Source organism: Chiloscyllium punctatum, chromosome 50 (genome assembly GCF_047496795.1).
Source record: "Chiloscyllium punctatum isolate Juve2018m chromosome 50, sChiPun1.3, whole genome shotgun sequence".
Classification (NCBI taxonomy): Eukaryota; Metazoa; Chordata; class Chondrichthyes; order Orectolobiformes; family Hemiscylliidae; genus Chiloscyllium; species Chiloscyllium punctatum.
Window position 1 is genome coordinate 42,130,528 of NC_092788.1, and position 22,837 is coordinate 42,153,364.

The 22,837-nt window shown below is 46.0% G+C and overlaps 1 long non-coding RNA gene across 2 annotated transcripts in view; it reads right to left on the minus strand.

The window, feature by feature from the left end:
• LOC140469981 (uncharacterized) overlaps window positions 1–22,837 on the minus strand; it is a 49,763-nt gene that overhangs the window by 5,765 nt on the left and 21,161 nt on the right. Inside the window, exons 5-7 of one of the 2 annotated variants that reach the window (XR_011956253.1) lie at window positions 12,972–13,544; window positions 7,883–7,989; window positions 1,945–2,062 (exon numbers count right to left, since the gene is read on the minus strand). This is a non-coding gene — a long non-coding RNA (uncharacterized lncRNA). Of the gene's footprint in view, window positions 1–1,877; window positions 2,063–7,882; window positions 7,990–12,971; window positions 13,545–22,837 lie in introns of both variants that reach the window. The other variant, XR_011956252.1, reaches the window with a different exon arrangement.

The window sequence follows — 22,837 nt, forward strand, 5'->3', positions numbered from 1 at the left end:
GCTGGAACATGATAAGGAGTAAGGAATGCCTGTTGGATTAAACTACTTTCATTTCTGTGCAAGAGGGTTGGCAGGTAAGACCAATAAACTAATGGCGTGGATAGGAACATGAGATTGGGATAATGTAGCCTTTATAGAAACATGGCTAAGCGAGGGTCAGGACTGGCAGCTTCACGCATCAGGTGCTGGTGCTTTAGGCGGGACACGGATGGTGGAAGGAGGGGAGGAGTTGAACTTTTGATTAAGGGGATTATCACAGCAGTAATCAGAGATAAAATAACTGACCAATCATCCAGTGAGGCTTCACGGGTGGAGCTAAGAAGTAGGAAGTGGATGATGATGTCACTGGGTTTGTACTATCGGCCTCCAAATAGTCAACGTGAATTTGAGTAACAAATATGCAGGGGGAAAGTAGACATGCAGGAGCAATATGGTTGTCAGAAGAGTGGATTTTAATTTGTAACAGACTGAGACTGCCAGAGTGTGAAGGGATTTGATGGAGTGGAATCCGATAAGTGAATTCAGGAAACTTTCCTCCAGCAGGATGGAGAGTGTCCTACTTGGGAAGGGGCAAAACTCAAACAACTCTTGGGAAACAGAGCGGGACAGGTGACTGAGGTGACAGTGGGGGAGCACTTTGGGACCAGTGACCATCATCCTATTAATTTTCAAATAGCTATGGAGAGGGACAAAGCTGGTCCACAGGTTCAAGTTCTAAATTGGGACAAGGGGAATGTTGATGGGATTGGACAGGATCTTGCAGGGGTCGACTGGAGTAATTTTTTTGCGGGTAAATGGCTCGCTGGCTAGTGGGAATCCTTTAAACGTGAGATAGCTAGAGTTCAAAGTCTATATGTTTCTGTGAGGGTGAAGGGCAAGGTTGGCAGGAATGGGGAAGCCAGGATGACAAGAGATATTTAGGCATTGACTGGAAAAAAGGGATGTGTGACTCAGGCACAGGCAACTGGGATCATGGGAGTCCCTGGCGCACAATAAGGAATATAGGAGTTAACCTTTGATGGAAATCAGGAGACAAAGTGGTTATGAAAGAACCTTGGCTGAGAAGATTAGGATGAATCCAAAGAGGCACTTTAAGAATATGTGAGAAGTCTGGTTGAATTTATAAAACAGATGTCAAGCTGGAAGATTAAGTCCAATCCCAAGATCCTGTGCTTAACCAAAGTAGACTACAACAGGATGAGACAGTAATTTTTCAAAGTGCACAACAAAATTATGTATATTTGTGAAAAGGAAGGACTGTAGGAAAAGGAGTAATCTGTCATTTGTATCTAAGGAAATTAGGGAGTCTATCAAATTGAAATAGAAGGCATACAAATTGGCAAAGACCAAGGAGAAACTAGGAGATTAGAAAAACTTTAAAGATCAACAAAAAGCTTGATGGGATTTTGACTGGGTATACAAATGAGTAGCTATCCCCAGGGCAAGAATAGCAGTTTACACTGCTCGAGGAAACCTATTGCGTGGGGAACATATGGCTTATTTAATTGTTGAAGTACTTATCTGAAGAAGTCTGTCAGCATAGAGATGAACCTGATAAAGTTAAAAATTACATCGTGCTTGGAAAGCTAGTGCTTCCTAATAAACCTGTTGGACTACAACCTAGTGTCATGTGATTTTTAACTTTGTCCACCCCATTCCAAGACCGGCTCCTCCACATGAGAATCCTGACAGACAACCCCACCGAAAATGAAGCACCTGTCAAGTACTTGACTGAGCCACGGAGGTGTTGGGGAGGGGTGTGTTGTTAAAAAAAAAATGCTGAATTGAACTAGTATTTTTAAACTGCCGTTGCCACGGAGATAATCCTGACAACCAGCTTCCATTCAAAGCCACAAAGCACGTTAACATGGACTTGCCTGTGTCTCAGTCCGTTTTCCAGTCACACTGAGATTTGAAATATTCGCCCACGGACAGAATACACACCTTTCCTTCCAGATGAAAAGGCCAATGATATTCAGATCGGCACGGATCAAGTAACTATCAGATCAGAACATGAAGTTCAATTTGAATTTCTCATCCGCAAATCCACCCTTTCAGTACCCTACAATAGGAAAAAACAAGTCAACATTGTTAATACAGGATGGAACTTTAAAAGACAATGATAGTATTAAATTGTAGTTTCCTTGTTCCCCCAAAACTTTAAATCTCAGTCTCACAATTTCTCTCTCTTGTTAACTGAAATCCAAACCAATCTCATCCCTCCTTTCCTCCACACTCAGTTCTCGCAATCTCTCTCCTCGTCTTGAATTCAGTTTCCGAGCTGCTGTCTGCAGACTAAGAACCAAATCAATGAGTTTGACTTGGAGCCTCCAGGGTGTTGGTGAATCCTCCCCCAATCTCCCAGAACACCCATTCTCTGATGAGAACCATTCTGCACACACTGGCCAAATCATATCTGGTTGAACTAAAATTAACCAAATTAGAACTCTAATTAGAGGCCCATCCTTGTCATTTTCCATAACAATCCTGACTATTCATAAGAGTTCTGACAACTTGCTGCAAAATGCTCCCCCAGTGATACTTTGACCAATCGTCAGGACACCAGGCAAAGGGCTATTCCCCTGGGTCGTGTCCTCAGAAGAAAGAAGGAAGGGAGCTGCTAATGACAGATTAATCCCACACATCCACAGCCTCCCTCCCTGGCACTGACCCGCCCTGCACATCCGCCAACAACTGGCCAGCACTGCGCCCGTGCACTGATCTCCCTTCCTACGGAACATGCTCTCGATCACACAGGAGCCTGGAGGATTGATATCAGCTGCTGCCCAATAGAGTGGAGGGGGCGGGGCTGGAGGACGGGAAATAATGGAATTGTAACCAATGAATGAATGTGGAGGACACTGGGGGATGGACAGGTCAGTGTGGGACAGGAGCAGTGCAGCAGCAGGAGGGGATCCTGGACAAACTGAGCAATAGGAGAGTCTGACAGGAGAGAAACTACAGGAAGGTTCTGTTTGGAGGCTCAGGCAGGGACAGTTGGGAGACAGTATGGCCTGGTGGCTTGGGCATGTTTTATAATCATCTTCTTCAAAGCCACTGTTACCAAACTCTGAACCCGATCCTCTTGGTCCAGAGGAAAGGACACTACCACCATTTCATAGTGGGGTTGTGGAAAGAAAGGAAGATTTGCTCAACCTCACTCACATGGAAACTCCGCGAGTTCCTTGTACTTACAGTCTACCGTGGAGATGGAGGAGACAGAGCAGGTGGGAGGGGGTAGGGGGTAGGGATATAGGGACTGCCTTTCAAAAGGAACTCACCTGTGTTGGTGTTATTAACAAGACTCAATACACAGTCACCAACACAAAGCTGGTGTACGTGAACGTTATCCAGAATATTAACTCCTATAACTGGGAGACGCAGACCCCAATGTACAGAGTTAAGTCCTGGCTATCAATAACAGCCTTGTGCGTGGGAAATCATGACTCATGGAGTGGACTGAGTTTACTGAAGAAGTAACAAAGCGGATTGATGAGGGCAGAGCGGTGAACATGATCTTCATGGACTTCAGTAAGGCGTTCAACAAGGTTCCTCATGGGAGATTGGTTCGCAAGGTTAGATCTCATGGAATACTGGGAGAGCTAACTATTTGAATATAGAACTGGTTCAAAGGTCGAAGACAGAGAGCGGTGGTGGAGTGATGATTTTCAGGCTGGAGCCCTGTGACCAATGGAATGTCACAAAGATCGGTGCTGAATCCACTACTGTTTGCCATTTATATTAATGTGAACATAAGAGGGATTGTTAGCATGTTTGCAGATGAGACCAAAATTGGCAGTGTAGTGGACAGTGAAAAAGATTACCTCAGAGTTAAACGGGATCTGGATCAGATGGGCGAATGGGCTGAGGCGCTCAGTTTACATAAATGTGAGATGCTGCATTTTAGGAAAGCAAACATTAGCAGGATTTTTGCAGTTAATAGTAAGTTCCTGGGGAGTGTTGCGAAACAAAGAGACCTTGGAGTGCAGGTTCAGAGTTCCTCGAAAGTAGAGTCACAGGTGGATAGGATAGTGAAGAAGGCAGTTGGTATGCTTTACTTTATTGGTCAGGGACTGTAGGAAAGGTGTCGGGATGTCGTATTGTGGCTGTACAGGACATTGATTAGGCAACTTTTGAAATATTCCAGCAATTCTGGTATCCTTCCTATCGGAAGGATGTTCTCAAACTTGAAAGGGGTCAGAAAAGAATTACAAGGATGTTGCAGCGTTGGATAGGGTGTTTTCCCTACAGCGTCGGAGGCTGAGGGGTGACCTGATAGAGATTTATAAAATCAGCCGGTCATGGGTAGGGCAAATAGACAAGGTCCTTTCCCTGTGGTTGGGGTATACAGAACTAGGGGAGAGGGAGGGGAGAGTAGGCAGAGAGGGTGGGCTGAGGGTGGGGGGAAAGAGAGGATGTGGGGATTGAGAGTGGTCGCACGGGTGAGGACAGAGATGGGGGCAGGGGAGGACAGACAGAGGCAGGTGAGAATCAGAGAACGGGGAGTGGAACAGAGGGGGAGGGAAACAGAGTGGGGGGGAACAGAGTTATTTTATGGATCTACAACTCAACCCTGTTCCTGTTTTCGCCTCCTCACTTTCAACCCCCCTGAAGAGCTCAGAACTGCATAGTTCCTGGAAAGTCGAGTTTCAGGGAAACTGGGTGCTGAAGACTGCATTTGGCATGCTGACCTTTATTGGTCTGTGCACTCATCAATAAAGGGACCTGGGTTCGATTCCACTTTGTGTCGTGTTGGCACATTCTCCCTCTGTGTGTTAGCACGGGCGTCCTCTGGGCGCTCTGGTTTCCTCAAACAATCCAAAGAGGTGCAGGTTAGGTGGATTAACTGTGGGTAATGCTGGGTTACATGGTTCTGGTGGGATGGTATTCCGATGGTTGGTAAGGTCTCATGGGCTGAATGGGCTGCTTCCACACTGTATGGATTCTGTCACTGAGTATAAGAGTTAGGAGGTCACGTTGTGGCTGTACAGGGCATTGGTGAGGCCAGTTTTAGAATACTACATTCAATTCTAGTCTCCCCGATTTCAGGAAGATAGGACTCAGCGCCATAATAACAAGTTCCTGGGAAGTGTTGACAAATAAATACACTGTGCAGAGTGGTTTGATCGTTCCTTGAAAGTAGGGCTGAAGGTAGACAGGTCGGTGAAGGTGGTGTTTGGTATGCTAGCTGTTATTTGGCAGTGCATTGAGTATAGGAGTTGGGAGATCATGGTTCGGTTGTACAGTTTATCGGCTCAGCCACTTTTGGAATGCCCAGACTGCTTTACATTCTAGTATCCCTGCTATCGGAAAGATGTTGGGAAACCTGAAAAAGTCCAGAAAAGATTTATAAGGGTGCTGCCAGTATTGAAACATGTGACCCATAAGGAGGGGCTGAGGACATTTTGCCTGGAGTAGTGGACGTTGTGGGATGGCATTATACAACGTCTTCAAGGCTGCAATGTTTCCTGCAACTATCACCATTTCAGATGCTGCCAGACCTGCTGAGGAGCTCCAGTAATTTTTTTTTTAAATTTCAGATTTCCACGATTTTGCTGAGGCACTTAGAGTCATAGACATTTAAAAGGCTTCATATTTTGTTGACTCTCACCCCTGGGATGGCAGGACTGATGGATGAAGAGGACTCAAACCTCGTTTAATTCTCCTTTCCTTTGTCTTTCTGAGCTGTTGCCTGCATCACGAATACTCTATCTCCCATTCCCTGACCTGAATCTGGCCCATCTAAGCCACTCTTTAGCTCCTAACCCCCTGCCAGACTAGTTACAGTCTCATCAATGGAACTGGCAATCACCCCACCAGGAGATTTCTCCCAGCCCTGCCCAGGGGTAACCAGTCAGGCTGGTACAAGTCTCACCTAGCCCAGAAACGGTCGCAGTGCCTGGAAAATCTAAACGCTTCTCTGGTACACCATTTCTCCAGCCACACATCCAGCTGATCTATCCTCTTGTTCCTGGTCTCACTAGCACATGGCACTGGGTGTAAATCTGACATTATTTCTTTTCATTTTAATATATCTCTGATTTTCCTTTATACATATTTCAGGCCCTCATCCCTTTGTTTCGCGATGTTGTTGGTATCTGTGTGTTCCACAAACATTAGTTATTAACCCTCCAGCTGCAGAACTCACTGTAGCCACTCCATGCTATGACGAATCCTAGCACCAGGGAGGTAACATGCCATCCTTGATTCATGTCTGTGGCCACAGAAGTACCTGCCCTTACTCTGACGACTGATCCCATGTCACGATAGCCCTGCAACTGTCTTTCCTCCTGTTCTGTGCAGCAGAGTTATCTGTGGTGTCATGACCCTGGCTGTTGCTGATTTCCCCGAGAGACCACCCCACCCATTCACCCCCAACAGAATTCCAATATCTGTTTGAGAAGGGGATGATGAATGGGGACTCCTGCACTCCCTTGCTGAGCCTTTAACTTGATGTGATGGTCACCTATTTGTGCCTGTGTAACCCTCACCTGCAGTGTGACGAACTCACTAAACGTGCTGTCCATAATATTCTCAGTATCGTAGATGGTCCACTCACAGCTCCAGGTCTGAAAAGCAGTTTCCCAGTAGCGCAGATGGACACACTTCCTACACACATAGCCGTCAGGGACACTGGAAGCGTCCCTTATTTCCCACATTGTACAAGAGGAGCCCGCCACAGGTCTGAAGATTCCTGTCTCAATGTCTCTCTAGATTCAGCTAGTTGCTCTCATTAAGAGAATTTAAAAGAGCTTTCAACCTTACTTCACTTCAAACAAGTCCATTATAATCAATAGCCCTAATCTTTACTTAAGGTGATATATTATACTTTAAAAACTGTTAACAAATACTCCACAGTGTCGCTTACAAATTAGCTGTTCCCATTGGGACCATGCGAAATTCTGAATAGCCTGAACTAAAACTGAGTTTCAGCATCACCTTCTCCCTGTCTCATCCCCCTCTGTTTTCACCCAACTCCAAAACATTCTCATTGAGCCAAGCAGCACTCAGCGTCAACATGGCCTTCAGCAATTTCTGGATGAACAGATAATTGTCAGAATCTGTAAAATTCCACCTGAAAAGTTACTGGAATTTGAGTCCATAAGAAATTGTAATGGGAAATTTACATGGAATTGAAAGTAAGGAGTTCACAGGTGAAAGTCATAGAGTGGTTGACTGGGTCTAAACATAACAGTTCCTGCAAAGAGTCGAGGTGTAGTTTGGATAAATCTATGTTCCCTCTCAGACCAATATCTCCTTCCCGGGCTGCACGGCCCAGAACAGAGCACGTACCCCAAGGGTGAACCAACCATGAATTTGTACATCTTTCTGCTATTTGCTTGACAAAAATATGAGAGTCTGGAATAGGGTGGTTCTGGAAAAGCACAGCAGTTCAGGCAGCATCTGAGGAGCAGTAAAATCGACGTTTCGGGCAAAAGACCTTCATCAGGAATAGAGACAGGGTGCCTGCAGGGTGCAGAGATAAATGAGAGGAAGAAAACGTAGGAAAGAGTACAATAGGTGAGTGGGGTGATGATGAAGGTCAGAGAGGAGGGTGGAGTGGATAGGTGGAAAGGAAGATAGGCAGGTAGGACAAGTCATGGGACAGTGCTGAGCTGGAAGTTTGGAACTGGGGTGAGGTGGGGGAAGGGGGAATGAGGAAACTGGTGAAGTCTACATTGATGCCCTGGGGTTGAAGTGTTGAAAGGCGGAAGATGAGGCGTTCTTCCTCCAGGCGTCGGGTGGTGAGGGAGCAGCGGTGAAGGAGGCCAAGGACCTCCATGTCCTCGGCTGAGTGGGAGGGGAGTTTAAGTGTTGGGCCACAGGACATTGTTTTTACCTAAAAATATGAGCTACTTTTCGACAGACAGAACAGACAAACCTTTCTCGTTCCACAGTGAAATGCCAATGATATCCAGATCCTGATGACTCCACTGACTGTAGAAACCTGCTTTTGAGATCCCGGTCTCAATTATTCTCAATTAATATCTGATAAAAAAAATCACAAGACAAAGGTCACAGTCAGTGCAAGATGAATATCAAAGACAAATATTTCCCTGGTATGTGTCTGATGTGTAAATGCTCCTCTTCAAATCGCCCCGCCCCCACCTAGGAAGAGGACATGTCCATGCGCCTCGCTGTACCTTGCCCCCAATAAAGATGGTGGCCATAACCCAGGACCGATCATTGCCTGAGGGCCACAGACATTTTCCCATTTGCTGCAAACGTGGGAGCAGGAGTTTCTAATTCAGGACTAGCGACCTGTACAGAGTGTAATTAAACCCCTCCCAGTCTAAACTGATACATTTCATTCGATTTCCGCCGACACTTCCCCTTTCCCGTTTCCACCTCCTTCACACACCAAGGGTCATTCTGGTACCTGTGACCCGTCCTTAGATCCGATTGTAGGAATTCTGAATTTTCCCAGCTCCCGTGTGGAAACAGGGCCATCAGCCCAACAAGCTCACACCCACCCTCCGATGATTATCCCACCCAAACCCATTCCACGACCCTATTACTCTACATTTCCCCTGACTAATGCACTTAAACTATGCATCCCAGAACACTCCGGGAAATGTAGCTGGGCCAATTTACCGAACCTGCATATCTTTGGACTGCAGGAGATAGGGGATAAAGAGTAAATAATAGGTTGAGATGGAGTGCAAAGAGAGACAGGAACATGTGGACAGACAAAAGAGTGGATAATGATCTTGCTGGAAGGGTGCACAGCTGTTAATGGAGGGGACAGGAACCTGTGTCTGGCAGCATCTCAGTGGAGGTGGTGGAAATGGTGGCTGATGATTTACGTTCTGCTGCAAAAACAGACCCTGAGCTTCCAGTTGCCTGCCACTTTAACACACGAGCCTGTTCCCTGGCCAACATCTCTATCTCAAGCTTACTGCAGTGTTCCAGTGAAACTTGATGCAAGCTGGCAGAACCCTCCAAAAACATACCAAATTGCCTCCTCTTTCAAGGATTCACAATTTCCCCTCCCATGTGGTCAACAATGCTCTCCAGTGTAGTTCCTCCACTTCCTGCACCTCTACTCTTGAACCCCACACCTCCAACGCAACAAGGATAGAACCCCCCAGTCCTCACCTTCCACCCAGATACAACACATCATCCTCTGACAGTTCCACCACCTTCGATCAGACCGCACCAGAGATATATTTCTCTTCCCACTCCTTTCAGCATTCCACAAAGGCCATTTCCTCTGCGACTCCCTCATTAGATCCATGCTCCCCACCAACCCACCCTCCACCCTCCACTCCCAGCACCTTTGCTTGCCAGTTCAAGAGGTGTAAAACCTGTGCCCACACCTTCACCTCAACGTCAATCCACGGCTCCAAAGGATTCTCCCACATCCAGCAGAGATTTCCCTGCACGTCCAGATACCTCACCTATTTTATCCTTTGCTCTCAATGTGGTCTCCTCTACATTGGGGAATCAGAACGCCAACTTGATTCAGAGAACATTTCTGGAACACATGCACCAAACAACTCCACCACCCTGTGGCCGACCACTTCAACGCCCTCTCCCACTCCACCAAGGACATGCAGGTTCTGGACTGCCTCCATCGCCAAATCCCAGCCACCCGACGTCTGGAGGAATAACACCTGATCTTCCACCTTGGGATCCTTCAACCACACGGCATCAAGGTTTGCTCACCTCCCCTCCCCCCACCTTATCTCCGATCCAACCCTCCAACTCGACACTGGCCTCTTGAACTGTCCCACCTGTCCATCTTCCTTCCCAATTATCCACCCCACCCTCTCATCATTACCTCCCATCTACATCGACCTATTGCCTTCCGAGTTCCCATCCCACCAACCCCACACACCCCTCTTATTTACCTCTCAGCCCTCTTACTTTTGGAGAGCTGATGAGTGAAGCAGCCTCCTTTCAGCATTTACAATTCTGTGAACATTTCATTCTGAGCCCTCGAAGGAAAATCAGGGCAGGGTTTGTAAAGAGGTCAGATTGAATGAGGGTCTCAGTGAACAAAAGTGAGACACAAATACAGAGAGGTTTTGGGATGGATTGAATCAAATGTTATCAATTTGCACGGCTGCCAACATTACAGAAGTTACAAATGGGACTGATCAAGAGAGTGGAATTAGAGCAGCAAATAAATCTTAAACATTTATGCAGCTAAAGGGGATACTGGGTAAAGATACCACAGTTAGTGCTGATTTCATTCCAGACACACCGGCCAGGGCACACTTCCGTGCTGTGTCTACCATATTGATCTCTTTAAGATTTTTGTTCATTTGAAGTGTTTCATGTTTAGATAGTCCAGAGAAGACAGCTTCATTCTCCTCAATGTCTTCTGCCAAGGCAATGCTGCTGTTAGAATTCAAGTCGCTATGGTGTGTTACTGGCTGCTTCAAGGACTGGAACTGGCAATTGAGACTGAAAGGTTACTGTATAAAATATCTTCAATTGTATTGCCAGCTTGCCAGACACATGAGGGGCTTTAGAAAAAGAACTTAAATGATGGGCACTGAGTGTCAGAGTGCCTACTGTTGTGGGGACATTCTGTTTGGATACAATCTATTGGTAATTGTTAGAATTGACTTATCCTGGCTCCAGAGAAGTGGTCAGAGCATTATAACGGTCATCAAAGATGGTAACAAACTTCCCAGAGGTTACAAATCGTAAATGACAGAGTAGGCATGAGTTCTGCTGGTAAAAGTGTATAAATTTATTCAAAATGGCTCCAATTTACTTTCAGAAACAAGTGAGAGAAAAGCACATTCCTGAGGTCTTTGCATTAGTCCAAATTTAGACATTCAGGAGAGCTGAAGGGAGAGCTGGTGTTGGGAGTTGGAGTAATGATAGGGAAAAACTTGTTTCACAGAGAGAGAGAGTTCACAGATGGAAAACTCAGCTTTAACATCACATCAACTGCAGAGTTGTCCAATTCTGCAGGTCCTGGTCCTTATCAGTAATATAAAAGGGAAAGCAGCATTCCGAGCTCAGAGAAATCATTCCCATGTTAGGCAGCTGGTCGAATATTTAACCGGTCATGTGATCTGGGAAGACACCAATGTAACGGGACCAGGGCGAAGCTGTGTAAATGTGGGGACTGTGGGAAGAAATTTACTTACCCTTCCCAGTGGGACACTCACTGACACAGTCACACTGGGGAGAGGCTGTTCACCTGCCTCACGTATGGGAAGGGATTTACTCGATCTTACAATCTGCTGAGGCACCAGAGCGGGCACAATGGATTTAGATCCTTCACCTGCTCCATGTGTGGGAAAGGATTCACTCAGTCCTCTGATCTGCTGAAACACCAGCGAGCTCACTCTGGAGAATGACCATTCACTTGCTCCCAATGTGGGGAGAGATTCACTCAAATGGACCACTTGCTGAGACCCCAGTGAGCCCACACAGGGGGAGAGGCCATTCAGATGGTCAGTGTGTGAGAGAGGATTCAGTGATTCATCCTGACCCCCTGAGACCCCAGTGAGCCCACACAGGGGAGAGACCATTCAGATGGTCAGTGTGTGAGACGGGATTCTGTGATTCATCCTGACTCCCTGAGACACCAGCAGGTTCACACTGGGTAGGAGCTGTTTCCCTCTCTGTGTGACAAGGGATTTGCTGAGACTCAACACGACTGAGGGCCCAGTGAGTGCTCACAGGGAAGTGGTCATCCCCCTGCTCCGTGTGGACTGCAGGACTCTGATTCTGATGTTACTGTCCATCAGAGTCAGGAGTGGACCTTGTACATGATGACACTGCTGGAGTATTGATGTTGTTGTTAACCACATTAACTGGGCTGGAGTTGACTGAATTTATATTGCCACTTTCTGAACCTCTGGGTGTCTCTCTGGGCAGTAGGTCACCACAAACAGCAATGTGACAAGGAGCAGGGTTCATCTGTATTGATTTAAATTGTGATCATAGCACTGCTGTCTCACAGCACCAGGTAAAAGGTTAGAGTCCAGCCTTGGTCAACGGCCTATGTGGGGTATCCACATTCTCCCCATAATAGTGTGGGTCCCCTCCATGTGCGCTGGTTTTCTCCCACAATTCAAAGATATGCAGGTTAGGTGGATCGGTCGTCATAAATTGTCCACAGTGTTCAGAATTTGCAGACTAAGTGGATCAGCCATGGGAAATACACTGTTACAGGGATGGAGTGCTCTGGGCGGGATGTTCTTCAGATGGTTGGTGGGATTTGATGGACCAATGCTCTCCTTCCACACTGTAGGGATTATATTCTATGATTGAGGATAAAGAATATTCTCAGGGTCTCCTTGGAGGAGGAGCATGTGGTGTGTATCAATGCTCTCTATGCCATTAGATAGAGGTGGGCACCGCAGGGGATACAGTGCTTTATCTCCACCACCACCCCCACCCCCTCACCCCCAACTCTACTTTGATTTAGTCCCTTCCCACTCTGTCACTTGTAATGGTTTGCTTTGCCCATAATGGGCTTTGTTTGTAAATATTCAACTGATGACACTGGTGTGCTACTGCTGGTGATTATACGTTAACAAAAAGCAAAATACTGGAATAATGATGTTGATGGTGGGAAGGTTGCTCAGCTGTGTGAGATAACACTTCTAGGTCAGAGAAATGGGAGAAAAATGCTTCACAGCTCACAGAACGAGAACTGAAAGTAGTTAAATCAAACCAGAGAGGAAGGAATATTTCCCTGGAGTTTGAGTAACTGAAAAGTGATGGGGTCCGGGAGTAGGCAGGATTTTGTTTAAAGGGCATTTGAAATTTTAAAAACTGTTATGTGCAGATAGTTTCGATTCTTTAAGTTTTATTTATTATGGAATAAACTTGTACTTTTAAAAAAAAACAAATTCACAAACCTGGCGTTAAAGACAAATGTTAAATAAAATCCATCAAACTATCCCTCACTGAAAACAGATGTGGAAGTGCAATCTCCTGCAGAATCCCTGCCCTGACTACTTCTTCCTACCTGGGGCCATTGGCTATATGCGTACCTGGGAGATAGCAGCAGGAGAAGGCCATTCGACCTTTGAATCTGGCTCCACCATTCAATGGGAAACAGCTGACCATCCAGATCAGTCTCCTGTTCCTGCTCTGTTCCAATCCCCTTTCATGACTTTACCACGAAGAACTATATTTCAGTCCTCCTTGGGCTTCACTGCCTTATATACCAGTGATGTTGCTGTGTTATTGCTGGGTGTAGGCAGGGGTAATGTGATGGTGCTGCTTCCTGGAGGACACACTCAGCGTCCCTCATCATCCTGCAGTAACATCAACTGGGTTTCAGCAACTAGAGATAGAACCCATTTCCAGGATATGGTCATCACTTGCTCAGCCAGCATTTATTCCCCATCTCTAGGTACCATTGAGAAGATGGTCGTGAGCTGCTGTCTTGAACCATTCGCAGTCCATTTGGCGCAGATAGACCGACAATGCTGGGAGGGAGAGTGTTGCAGGATATTGGTCCAGTGATTCTCCATCTTTGGTTCTTCAAATACTGGTCAACTTAATCACAATCTGCACATGATTTTGAGATTTCAGTCTGCAAATCTTCACCGTCTCGCACCCTGTGTAAAGGAATATGCACAGATTAGAAATTCAGAACAGACTATTCTAGTTTCTCTGGAATATCTTTTTCCCCTTTCTTCCCCCGAAGCTGTAACCCTCCAGTCCACTTACTCTCTCCTACCATTCTGACTCTGCTGCCCCTAATGAACACCCTCCCCATTCTCATGGAGTTACTGATAAACAGATCCATGCCATCACTTCCTGTCCCTGGTTAGACTCTGCACCCTTTCTGGGTTCACTTCCTTTCCCTTCAGTTGTTGCAAGACAATAATATAAGAACAGAATGAAACAGACAGAAACAGAAAGGGAGGTGGCACATCCTGGACAGAAGAGGAACCTTAAGTCTGGGAGAATGAGTCAGATTCTTCCTTGTTTCCCATTAGTTTATTCCCAGCATTACAATGAACTGGGGATGGAGAGTGGTCCCACGAGGGTGTAGTGACACTCTGACCCCCCAACTGATCAATACTACAAGCAGATACGTTCCTCCTCTAGCCAATCACAGTGTGAAATACTTTCCCCTAATTACCCCAAAACACGTGCTCCAAAACCTGCCAACATTCTGCACATGTACAGTGCCGGGTTTCCCCACACATGTATTGTCCCTGCCTCAGGGATTGTGGGAGTTTCAGTCCCCATGAAGTCACTGGAGGCCTGTCTCTGGAAAGTGAATGAAATGTGTGGGGTGGAAGGGTGTTATGTATAGGATCCCCATTCAGACAGACAAGGACATATGGCTTGTCACTGGGTTTTACTGAGACATCTGGTTAGACATCCCAATTTCTGACGTAAGGAATATAGATTCAGTCAATTGCAGGGTGGAGGGGTCAATACGGGGAAGCAGTTTTAGGCAGAGGTGGCTCAGTGACTCGCACCTCAGCCTCACAGCTTCAGAGATCCTGGTTTGATTCAACCCTTAGGTGACTGTGTAGAGTTTACACGTTCTCCCAGTGGCTGCATGGTTTTGTTCGGTGTTCCAGTTTCTTCCCAAAGTCCAAAGATGTGCAGGTTAGGTGGATTTGCCATGCTAAACCACAGTGTCCATGCATGTGCAGGTTAAGCCATTAACCATGGGAAATACTGGGAATGGGTGACTCTGAATGGGATGCTCATTATAGGATTGGTGTGGACTCGATGGATGAATACCCTGCTTCTGCACTGTAGGGATTCTATTCTATTTTCATGAAGAAGAATGTACCTATCTCGATGTGTTGTGAATCTGTGGAATTCCCTATTCAAAACGCAGTGGATGCCAAGACAATGAGCAAATTTAATGGACAGATACAGATTTTTAATTTGCAATGAGCTGAAGGGTGAGAGAGACAGAGAGAAGGCGGGAAAATCCAGCTGAGACCGAGGTGAGCTCAATCATCATGGTATTAAATGGTGGAGTTGATTCGAAGGGCTGCATTGCCTCTCCTGTGCCCAGGGCTTATCTTCTTACGGTAATAACTGGAAAGCGGAATCAAAACTCACCAACTTCACCAAAGGAGATTTTCGGAAAATGTTGGATAGTCAAGTGGAATAGTATTCAAAACTGAGATAGTGAGGAAGTGTGTAGAAGATAATGATTTTGCAATTTTAAACTGAGGGGTAACAGTGATTTATGGTTATAGACTGTGTGGTACATTCACACTGTCCAGAATACTGTTTTGTGAATATCTATTCTGCAATTTATTACAAAGCCAAGGTCACCGATAATGAAAACCAAAACACCCAGGAAACATCGCCTCACCTCGTAATCTAACAAAAGACGCGTGATATATCTGGTTGAATTTAGAACACAGATGGAAAGCGGGTAGATTAAATCCAGTACTAAGATCCTGTGCTTAAACAAAGAAGACTACAATAGGACGAGGCAGGAGTTGGTAATGTAGACTGGGATCAAAGACTTTACGGTGAGATAGTTTACAGATAGTGGAGGAATATCAAAGTAATTTTTCGAAGTGCTCAGCAAAAGTATATATCAGTGAAAAGGAAGGACTGTCGGAAAAGGAGTAATCTGCCGGGGGTGTCTAAGGAAATAAGGGAGTCTATCAAATTGAAATAGAAGGCATACAAATTGGCAAAACCAAGGAGAAATTAGGAGATTAGAAAAACTTCAAAGGTCAACTGAAAGCTTAATGGGATTGGGTATAAATAGTGATGAGTAGCAATGCCCAGGGCCAGAATAGCAGTTTACACTGCTAGAGGGAAACCTATTGTTTGGGGAACATATGGCCTCTGTAATTGTTGAAGCATTTAACAGTTACCAGAGAGATAATCCTGATCAAATTAAAAATCACAGTACACCCCAAAAACTTGTACTTCCAAATAAACCTGTCGGACTATAACCTGGTGTTGTGTGGTTTTTAACTTTGCCCACCCCACCCCAACTCCGGCTCCTCCACATCAGAATCCTGACAGACAGCCCCACTGAAACTGAAGCGCCTGTCAGGTACTTGAGGGAGCCACGGGGGGTGTGGGGGGATGGGGTGGAGTGGTGTGTGGTTTAACCACAGAGTTGAACTGAACTAGAATTTTTAACTGTTGTTGCCATGGAGATAATCCTGAGAGACAGTCTCTATGTAAAGTCACAAATCACAAAGGTAGAAGAATGGGAGCCGTACATCGGACCTGATGCTGCCTAAAGGCGTTTTGCACGTAAAATACCCAGGTAACGACCACGTCTCATCAATAAATACTCAAAGAAGACCTCTCAGAGTTCTGTGCCTTGTAATTCCTATCCAGCAGGGTTCAGGAAGATGAGTACACAGCAGTCAGTCTTCACAATGGAGGATACGAAGAACATGCCAGTAATTGATAAGGAGACTGAGGAAGGTGAGGACCTAGATAATAACCATTATCGTGAAAGAGTTAGAGCTGGGCAAGCTAATGGAGTTAAAGGTAGACAAGTCTCCTTCCCCTGATGGAATACATCCCAGGATACCAACAGAGTTAGGGGGACAAATAGCAAATGCACTTACTTACTGCATCCTACAGCAGAGACAGGCCCTTTGGCCCAAAATGGCCCATGCCGATCAGAATGCCCATCCATGCTAACCCCATTTCCCTGCACTTGGCCCACCTTCCTCTGAAACTTTGCTATCCATGTATTTGTCCATGTTTTTACATGTTGTTAGTGTACCCGCCTCAACCACTTCCACTGGCAGCTCATTCCATATGCGTACCACCCTCTGTATAAAACAGTTGCCCCTTAGCTTCCCTTTTATTCTTTCTCCTCTAACCTTAAACTGATGCCCTCCAGTCCTTGGTTCCTTGGGAAAAAGACTGAGTGCATTCACCTTACCCACGCCTCGCATGATCTTATACACTTCTATAAAATATTCCCCCTTGGTTTCCTCTGCTCTAAACAAAAAAGCCCTCACTTGTCCAACCTCTCCCTGTAACTCAGATCCCTGAGCCCTGGCATCACCCTTGTAAATTTCTTCTGCACCTTTTTCAGTTTAATAACTGAATAATAATAGTTTAATAACATTGCGTTCATCACTTTTCCAGTGTTTCCCCATGGCGCTGGAACAGACATGACAACGCCAATGGATTACAATCAATGATCAATAACTTACCCCGTTACTACAATCCCATTTTCATAGCTTTTTCCATGATGCAGGTATCCTTTTGTCTTTCTGGTTTCATGGTTAATTGCCCTCATACAAAACCAATCTATGGCTTACCTCTTCCAGGGAAATGTGCCATGATTTTTTAGACTTTCAAGAACCAATGAAATCTCTCTCCACAATCCCCACGCTAACATAGACTTCACTGTCTCAGTACTTTTTTCCCCAATCACACTGAGATTTGAAATATTCGCCCACGGACAGAATGCACCACCTTTCCATCCAGATGAAAAGGCCAATGATATTCAGATCAGCACGGATCAAGTAACTATCAAAACTGAACATGAAGTTCAATTTGAATTTCTCAACTGCAAATCCCCCCTTTCAGTACTCTACAGCAGTGAAAACAGAAAGTGCTGGAAATCCTTAGCAGGTCTGGCAGCATCTGAAACGCTGACAGATGCAGGAAACATTGCAGCCTTGAAGAAGTGGTTAGATTATCACACCAGGCATGTGCGCTTGGTGGCCAGTATGTAGAAGATGGGGACATTGTGTTCAACAGTTTTATACCAGAGACTCTGACCTCATTTGATTCCATGTTTCTCTGCGATTCCCTCTTTTTCGGAAGTAGGCAGGAGTGGGAAGCAGTGGAGAATGTAAATGATGGGTGACCTTCCCAGTGAGAGGATTCGTGTACAGGAGCAGGGATCCCTTTCTGGAAGGGCCTTGGTGAGACCACACCTGAAGTACAGTGTATACCTTTGTTCCCCTTTCGCAAGGAAGGCTCTCCTGGTTATTGAGACAGTAAAGTAGGGTCACCAGCCTGAGTCCTGGGATGTGGAGATAGTTATGGGCTGCAGATGCTGGAAGTCAGAGTTTATACAATGTGGATCTGGGGAAGTGCAGCAGGTCAGGCTGCATCACAGGAGCAGGATGGTTGATGTTTTGGGTCGGAACCCTTTGTCAGCCCTGATGAATAGTCTTGACCTGAAACGTCACCTTTCCAGCCCCATCTTATTCATGCTGGTCATCAAGCACCTATTAATTCTCGTCCCACGTTCTGGCACTCAGCGTGTAACCGATATTGTAGTGCCTGGTGTGATCATCTCAACACTTCTTCAAGGCTGCAATGTTTCCTGCATCTGTCACCATTTCGGATGCTGCCCGACCTGCTGAGGATCTCCAGCACTTTTTGTTTTTATTGTGGATTTCCCCCATTTTGCTCAAGCACTTCGAGTCAGAGAGCTGTACAGCTCCATATTTTGCTGACTATAATTCCTGGGATGTCAGGACTGATGGATGAAGAGGGACTCAATCTTCATTTCATCCTCCTTTCCTTTGGCTTTCTGAGCTGCTGACTACATCACTAATCTTCTACCTCCCATTCCCTGTCCTGAATCTGACCCATCTAAGCCTACACTTTAGTTCCCATCCCCCTGTTAGACTCGTTAAAACGACACCAATGGGACTGGCAAAACACTCCACCAGGAGATTTCTCCGAGCTTGCCCAGGGGTAACCGGTCAGGCTGGTACAGGACCCACCCAGAAACGGTCCCAGTGCCGGAAGAATCTAAACCCTTCTCTGGTCCAACATTTCGCCAGTCACACGTCCAACTGATCTGTCCTCTTATTCCTGCTCTCACGAGCACATGGCACTGTGAGTAAGTCTGACATTATTTTATTTCAGGAGCTACATTTTACTGTATCCCTGATCTCCCTATATCCAGCTTTCAGGATCTCATCCCTTTGTTAAGTGATGTCATTGGTATCGGTGTGTTCCACAACCACTGACTTTACCCTCCAGCTGCTCCATGATAATCGCGGATCCTGGCACCAGGGAGGTAACATACCATCCTGGATTCATGTCTGTGGCCACAGAAGTGCCAGCCTGTACCCCTGACCATTGAATCCCCTGTCACTATAGCCCTGCCACTGTCTTTCCTCCGGTTCTGTACAGCAGAGCTATCTGTGGTATCATGAACCTGGCTGTTGCTGATTTCCCGAGAAGCCACTCCACGCATTCACCCCCAACAGAATCCCAAGCAGGATTCAGTATCTTTTTGAGAAGTGGATGATCACTGGGGATTCCTGCACTGCCTTCCTGAGCCTTTTATTTGGTTTGATGGTCACCCATTCTCTTTCTGCCTGTGTAACCCTCACCTACAGTGTGACAAACTCACTAAACGTGCTGTCCATAATATTCTCAGATGACTCCACAATGAGTCCACTCATAACTCCAGGTCTGAAAAGCAGTTTCCCAGCAGCTGTAGGTGGGCCCACTTCCTGCACACATAGCCATCAGGGACACTGAAAGTATCCCTTATTTCCCACATTGTACAAGAGGAGCACACCACAGGTCTGAGGGCTCCTGTCGCAACGTCTCTCTAGATTCAGCTAATTACTCCCATTAAGAGAATTTAAAAGAACTTTCAACCTTCCTTCACTTCAAACATTTCCATTATACATCAAAAGCCCCGATCTTTATTTAAGCTCATACATCATATTTCAAAAACTTAACAAATACTCTGCAGATATCACTTACAAATTGGCTGTTCCCATTGGGACCATGTGAATTTCTCAATGGCCTGAACTAAACCAGAGTTTCAGCTTCAACTTCTCCCTGTCTCACCTCCCTCTGTTTACACCCAACTCCAAAACACACTCATTGAGTCAAGCAACACTCAGTGCAGCCCTGTCATTTTCATTGTCTGCTCACACCTACACTGCCCTCAGCCTCCTGTCCTGTCCCTATGCATCTCAATGGGAGCTCAGGGACTGCATCTCATCTTTCAGCTCAGCCCTTTGTAACCCCAGAGTCAACATGGACCTCAGCAATTTCTGGATGAACAGACAGTTGTCAGAACCTGGAACATTCCACCTGAAAATGTGCTGGAATTTGAGTTCACAAAGAATTTTAATGAGAATTTTGCAGGGAGTTGAAAATTAGGAGTTTACAGGTTAACATCATGAAGTGAGTGATTGGGACTAAATCTGACAGTTCCTGCAAAGAGACTAGGTATAATTTAGATAATTCTGTGCTCCCACTCAGGCCAAATCGCCCATGGGGGATTCAACCACAAATGTGAACATCATTCTGCATCTTGCTTTACAAAAGTATTGAAGATATTTTCCCAGAGACAGAACAGACAACCCTTTCTCCTTCCACAGTAAAATGCTCATGATATTCAGAGCCTGATGACTCCGCTGAGTACAGAAATCTGCTTTTTTGAAATCCTGTCCTCAATTATTCTCATTTAATATCCCATAAAGAGAATTCACAAAACAAATCTCAGCCAGTGCAGGATGAATTGGAAAGACAAATATTTCTCTGGTATGTGTCTGATGTGTAAATGCTCCTCTTCAAATCACCCCTCCCCCACCCAGGAAGAGGACATGTCCATGCACCTTGCTGTACCGTGCACCCAATAAAAATGGCGGCCATAACCCAGGACCTATCACTGACTGAGGCCCACAACCGTTTTCCCATTTGCTGTAAACATGGGACCAAGAGTTTCTAATTCAGGACTAACATCCTGTACAGACGTGTAAATAAAACCTCCCAGTCTAAACTGAATCATTTTCTCCCGGTTTCCGCTGCCCCTCCCCCTTCCCAGTTTCCGGCTCCTGCACACACCAAGGGCCATTCCGGGTCCAGTGACCCTTCCTCAGAACCGATGGCAGCTGGGAAAATTAGACTCCCTAGAGTGTGGAAACAGGCCATTCGGTCCAACAAATCCACACTGACCCTCCGAAGAGTATCCCACCCAGACCCATTCCACTACTCTGTTATTCTAAATTTCTCCTGAACAACACACCTCACCTTCACATCCCTGAACACGACGGGAAATATAGCTTGGCTAATTCACCTAACCTACACGTCTTTGGACTGCAGGAGATAGGGGTAAAAGAGTAAATAATAGGTGGGATGGAGCGACCCTTCAACAACATGGCAACATTTACTCATCTCCTCTCCCTGACCTTATCTCAGATCCAACCCTCCAACTCAGCACCGCCCTCAAACTGTCCCATCTGTCCATCTTCCTTCCCAAATATCCACTCCACCCTCTCACCATTACCTCCACCTGCATTTCCCTATTGCCTTCCCAACGACCTTCCCACCAGCCCTACACACCCATCCTATTATCTGTCCTCTTCCCCACCCTCACATTCCTGAAGTAGTGCTTAGGCCCAATATGTCAACTCGCCTGCTCCTTGCATACTGCCTGACCTGCTGTGCACATCCAGCGCCACACTTTAACACAAGCTGGAAGAACATCACCTCATCTTGTACCTGGGGACCCTTCAGCCCTCTGGCCTCAATATTGGATTCCATAATTTTAAGTCCTAAGCCTCCTACGTACTAGTGTCCTAGCCCCCATCCCATAGACCAGGCCCTGTTATTACATCGCCTGCAATTACACACTACCTATGGTTAGTCACTAACAGTCTCCATAAACAGCTATTCACCCTCCCCCAGCCAGATCGTTATGCACTCATTTGTCCAACTGCTCCCATCACGTTCTTTGGAATCTATCACCACCTATCATTTACACCTTAAACCCTACCTTCTGCATATAAACCAACATTGTTTCTCAGGAACATCAGTTCTGACAAAGGGTCATTGGATCAGAAATGTTAACTTTGACTTCTCTTCACAGATGCTGCCAGACCTGCTGAGCATTTTCAGGATCTTCTGGTTGTTGTTTCTGATTCACAGCATCCGCAATTCCTTTGGTTTTCATTTACTGGGAGTTTATAATTCAGGTCTAGCAGCCTGCATCGTGGGTTTATCAACCCACCTAGTACACAAACTCAATTTCTCTCCCAGTCTCTGCTGTCTCTCCCACTCTCTTCACACTCACTGGGTCCCCCCTCACAGTGACATTGCACCTGCACAGCTCATGGTCACGTGTTGGCCTGCTGGCCACACCCCTCATTCACTCCCATTGGCGGGAGGATTACACCAACTCCCCTATTGGTCTGAAGCTGCCATCAATCAGCCGGGTCCCTTTGTGACTTGAGTGGGAGGAGGCTGAGGGGTGACCTCAGAGGTTTATAAAATCATGAGGGGCGTGGATGGGATACAGAGACAAGGCCTTTTCCCTGGGGTTAGGAAGTCCAGAACGAGGGGGCATAGGTTTAAGGTGAGAGGAGAATGATATAAAAGAGACCCAAGGGGCAACTTTTTTCATGTGCGTGTATGGAATCTACTGTCAGGGAAGTGGTGACAGCTGGTATAGTTCCACCATTTGAAAGGCAGCTGGATGGGTATATGAATGGGAAGGGCGTAGAGTGATATGGGCTAACTGCTGTCACATAGGACTAGATTAGATTGGGATATCTGGTCGGTGTGGACGAGTTTGACTAAAGGGTCTGTTTCCTTGCTGTACATGACTGTGGCTCTGCCCTGGGATGAGCTTCATCATTCAGTGAATGGGGCAGTATCACAGAGCCCAGGGCCTGGGGGTTATTCAGCCCATTGGGGCTGTACTCTCTCCATCTGGAGATGCTGCCAATCTGCCCTTTCTCCACTCCCATTTACCAGTAGCCCTCCACATTTATCCTCAAATAGTTAAATTCCAAATCTTTTTTGAAAATAACAAAAGCTGCATCTAGCTGTGGTTCAAGCTTTTCCAGATGCTCAGAACCTACTGAGTAAAATAACCTTCACATTTTTAACCTGCATTATTTGCCAATTACCTGAAAGTAGTTACTAAAAATTGTGACAATAAATT